The sequence below is a fragment of the Trichosurus vulpecula genome, chromosome 1, assembly GCF_011100635.1.
Source record: "Trichosurus vulpecula isolate mTriVul1 chromosome 1, mTriVul1.pri, whole genome shotgun sequence".
Classification (NCBI taxonomy): Eukaryota; Metazoa; Chordata; class Mammalia; order Diprotodontia; family Phalangeridae; genus Trichosurus; species Trichosurus vulpecula.
The window spans coordinates 121,208,555-121,213,588 of NC_050573.1; positions in this window are offsets into that span (position 1 = coordinate 121,208,555).

Genomic DNA, 5,034 nt, shown 5'->3' on the forward strand with positions numbered 1-5,034 from the left:
GTGGCCTTGTATTGCCTCCAAGAGAAAATGCAAAATGTTCTGTGTGGCATTGTCTTCATCCCAGCGACACTGGTCAGCATCAAGTGAAAGGACCAAGAAATGTCTTATGCAGAAGATGGCACTTAAACTGAACTTTAATGGAAACCAGAGATTTCTAGAGGTGGAAGGAAAAAGGGAGGAAATTGAGTTTGTAGGTTTTATAATAAAATAATTAAGAATCATTATTTCTCACCAATCAACAAAAACACAGTGATATTCCTATTTACATTAATTATACTTTACACCTCTCCCTGAGACACTTAATTTCCATTTGCCGGGTTGTTAAGATGAACACTTTTTTTCTCTCAGAAACAATTGGTAAACATCTCCGATATTTGTTGGAAAACCAACCCTGATAAGCAAACTGGAAGTGCCAAAAAAATGAAGTACTTTGCTTCTTCTTCAGTGGTGCCTGAGTCCTCTGCAGCCAAGACATTGATGATAGGTGGGCAGCTAAGATTGAGTACCCCACTTGAATCCTCATACTTGCAGGAGATAGGAATCAAGGCCTCCAATTCACTGGGGGGCCCCTGTGGCCAGTTTTGGGAAAGACATAGACAAGTCTCACATGATGGGCAGACACATATAGATTTCCATCTGTATTACTGGGGGAAACCCCCAAAACCATGAGATCATAGATCCAATTGAATATTTGCAGAAAGAAGACTAATGTGCAAATGCAAAAATTAACACTGAGATTAGAGCTATAATTATCTGCTGCCTCACTCTTCACGATCCTATTGGTTTCTCAGAATACAAACATTTACAGTGATTGTTTTGTTCAGTATTTGTAGCCAATATGCTTTATTTTCCTAGAGTATTAGTGTGGGAAGGGAATTTTGAGGTTGCCTTTTCTAACTCTTACTTAGAACATGAATCTCTTCCTGACAATTGGTCATGCCACCTCTGCTCTAGGGACACGGAGAGCACAACCTCTTTTGCCAGCCAATTACATTTTTAGACAGCTTTAATTGTTACAAAGTCCTTTCTGATATCGAGCTAATTTCTTTTCTTCCTGTAACATTTACCTTTTGGCCTTAGTTCTGGCTATTGGAACCAAGGAAAACCAGACTAATCCTTCCTTCATCTGACGATCTCTCAGACACGACTATCATGATCCTCCTAAACCAGGGGTTCTTAATCTGAGGCCTTTGCTTTTGGTTTTTACATTTTGATAACTTTATTCCATTATATTTGGATTCTTTTAGAATCCAAAGCATTTTATTTTAAGCATTTAAAAGCATTATTCTGAAAAGGGGTCCATAGACTTCACCAGACTGGCAAGGGGGTTCATGATTCAAAAATGGTTAAGAACTCCTAACCTAAATAAACCCTCTCTTCTGTAGCATAAGGAACTCTAGTACCTTCAATTAACTCATGTGCTCTCATCATCCTCCTTGTGCTTTTGTAGATGTGCTTCTCAATGTCCTTCCTTCAAATGTGATTCTCAGACCCCATACTCTTCTAGTCATCTAAATAAGGCTTTCAAAGAGTATTGTAGAACTATTATCCTCTCCCAAAGGTAGGGAAAAAGAAATAGTCCTCAATTTCAAGAAGCTCATAGTTTAATGGGGGAGAAAACAATCTGGCCTCAGATACTTATTAGTTGTGTGGCACTGGTCAAGGCATTTAACCCTGTTTACCTCAGTTTCCTCATCTGTAAAAGGAGCTGGAGAAATAAATGGTAAACCTATCCAGTATCTTTGCCAAGAAAACCATATATGGTGTCATGAAGAATCAAACAAAACTGAAATGACTGAACAAAAAACATATACAAACAGGATATATACAGGATAAATTGGGCATAATCTCAGAGAGAGAAGGCACCAACATTATGGAGGACTAGGAAAGGCTTCTTGCACAATGTGCAATGTTAGCTAACATTTAAAGAAAGCCAGGGAAGTCTATGAAAGAAACTTTTTGATGTAACTTTTGTGTTCTTGTTATTTTAATTTTATTTTTGTTGATGTCTCTTGTTTTTACAGCATAATCATTTCTAAGTATAGCAATAACCCTTATCTACCTAAACTTTGTAAAATATTTTAAAAGAAGAAAAACACAAGATCCTAGGTATAACATTAAAAGCCATGGTAGATGGTCCTATAAGTGAAGTATTATAGGTATAACATTAAAAGACATAGTAGATAGTCCTATAAATAAAGAAGTCCCACATTAAAAATCCCATCGATAATCATGTTTGACTGTCTTCTCAGAGTTATAACAGAGCTACAGACCCAACCACATGGAGCTGATCTGAATGAACTCTGGGCATACTCACTGATCCAGTGACTCTCCTACCAGGTCTGTTCCTGAAAGAGACCAAAAATAAAGAAAGTCTTATTTGTACATCTCTTTCAAATTGAATTAACTGAAAACAAAGGGGGTGCCCACTTATTAGGGAATGGCTGAAGAAACTATGATATGTGAATGTTAATGAATATTATTGTGCTATAAGAAATTATGAAAGAGAGAGAAGAATGTGGGAACATTTGTATGAACTGATGCAGGGTGAACAATTTATACAATATTGATAGTCTACAGCTAAGCGGCACAGTGCTGGACCTGGAGTCAGGAAGACCTGAGTTCAAATGTGACCTCAGATATGCACTAGCTGTGTAACCATGGGCAAAGTAATTTAACCTCTGCTTGTTTGCTTCTGTTTCCTCATCTATAAAGTGGGGATGATACTACCACCTACCCTTCCAGGAATATTGTGAGGATCAAGTGCCTAGCACATAGTAAGTGTTATATAAATAAATGTTACTTATTTTTATTACTGTACTAGCAATTTAGATTTGAAGATCTTTCCTACCCATTAATAGGCCGTGTGACCTGCTTATGTCACAGGAAGCCTAAGTCATGTGTGGCAGGAGAACCTTCCTGACAGGAAAAGGAAGTTATATCACAGGAAATGCTGAGAGAGAGAGAGAGAGAGAGAGAGAGAGAGAGAGCAGTTATGGCTCCTAATGGCTGCTGATGGCCATCATGATAGTTAGAGCTAAACAGACTGTGGTAGCTGTACTGTGTTTGTTTTGGGGAAGACCCCAGCAGGGGGCCACAGAGGTTTTAGGATGGTGAGGCTCCATGTTGTGATGTTATGTATTGAATGTTTTACTGCTGTGATGGATTGAGCAGATGGCTTATGGTATATGGTTCTCTGGTGTCTGAATAAATCATTCTTCTACCTTCTAAGTGGAGAGTCTTGTATACTTTGGGATACAGACCTACATGGGCATTTTGACAATTATCATCTACATTGTTATTTTTGCCTTACTGATACAATTACTTTAAAAGTCTGGTCTATAATGATTAACCATGATTTCAGAGGACCAATAATAGAGAATTCTACCTCATTTCAGTTCCCCCAAGTGCTGGTGGACTAAATACGCCGAATGAGACCTACATTTTTGGACATGGCCAACATGGAAATCTGTTTTTATTGACATGCATATTTGTAAAATTCATCTGGAGGAACAAAAGGTCAAGAATATCACGAGAATCAAGTTTTTAAAATGGAAAAGAGTATAAATATTGTTACAATGCTTTTGTTTTTTGTTTTTCTTTTTTCTTGGAGGGAAGTAGAAAGGAGAAAAAAAAGGCTTTGTAATTGAAAAAAAAATGTAAGTTAAAAAACACCAAACTAATTAAGAGTGAGTGATATCAAAGATTGACAAGCAATCTAATTAATTTATTAATTTCCTTTCATTGTTTCTATTCATTGAATTCAGAAAATACTTATTGAATATTTGAATACTGAATATGATGTTGAAGGCCATGTGATCTTCCCAGCTCAACAAAGGGAAAAGGATTCTACTGTGAACACCAGCCACACTGAAATAATGGCCTAAAAATCAGTGCAGATGTAAAGTCTCACAGTTGGTTATTGGTCTGAAGGTGCTAACTCTTCATCCCAGGCAGTTTTCTCAAAGACTGACTTCAGAGTTTGGCTCTGATTGGTAGTTACACCTCATTTGGAATGAGGTATAAACAAGGCCAAGGGAGGAAACATTTCATGATCCATTAATTATGGGAAAATGGAGTCATTTACATTAGCATTTCTGATAATGTATCACTAAAGAAAAATGTTAAGCCCTGGGGAAATTAGTATCTCTACATAATATGCAGTCATGACACATTCAGTACCCCACCCCAGGCACATCCACACATGGGCATCATCAATCAAGAAAAAAAGGCTGGAAATCCTAGCCATTGTAGAGAATAATGGGAATCATGGAGTGATTTTTATTGAGGGTGAGATGTTTGCATTTCCCCTATAGTTGAGTGACTATTATCTGTGTTATAAGTACAGACTGATTTTTCTTCAACAGAGAGAAGGTAAAACGAATCAAATAACTCCTCTTCATACTCCAGGTTGCTAAGGAGAATGAATACTTCCTAAACGAAAAAGAAGGGACATTTCAACGAAGGAAAAAAATGGAAATCTGAGGTAGAAGAGAGGAAATGGACCTTGTGAGGATAGTGGAGCAAGACAAAATTTTATGTAAATGAGAAAGAGCAAAAAAAAGACATCTAGATATGCAATTGGTGTTTAAATTAAATTTGTGGCTTTTAAAAAAAGAATTAGATAATCTAAGCAGGAAGAAGCTGCTTGCCCTCCCAAGAATACTCTAATGGAGCCACAGAATCTATTCATGAGAGCTCATCCACTAAGAGACAGAGGATGTGGAGAAGAGTTGGAGTCTTTGGTGATTCCCTGCTCAAGAGTACTGAGGCAGTAACTTATCATCCTGATAACAAAAATAGAAATATCTGTTGTCCTCTTTGGATTTGTATTCCTCCAAGATGTGACAGATAGCCTTATATCAAAATGGACAATGATTACATACTTTTAGTGATGCATGTGGGCACAAATGACATTACTGGAAGAGGCCTAAAAATTACTACCAATGATTACAGGGTCTTGGTCAAGTAGTGGTAGATTATAGGGGACCAGGTTGTATTTTCCTCACTCTTCCCCACTGAAGGCAAGGGATG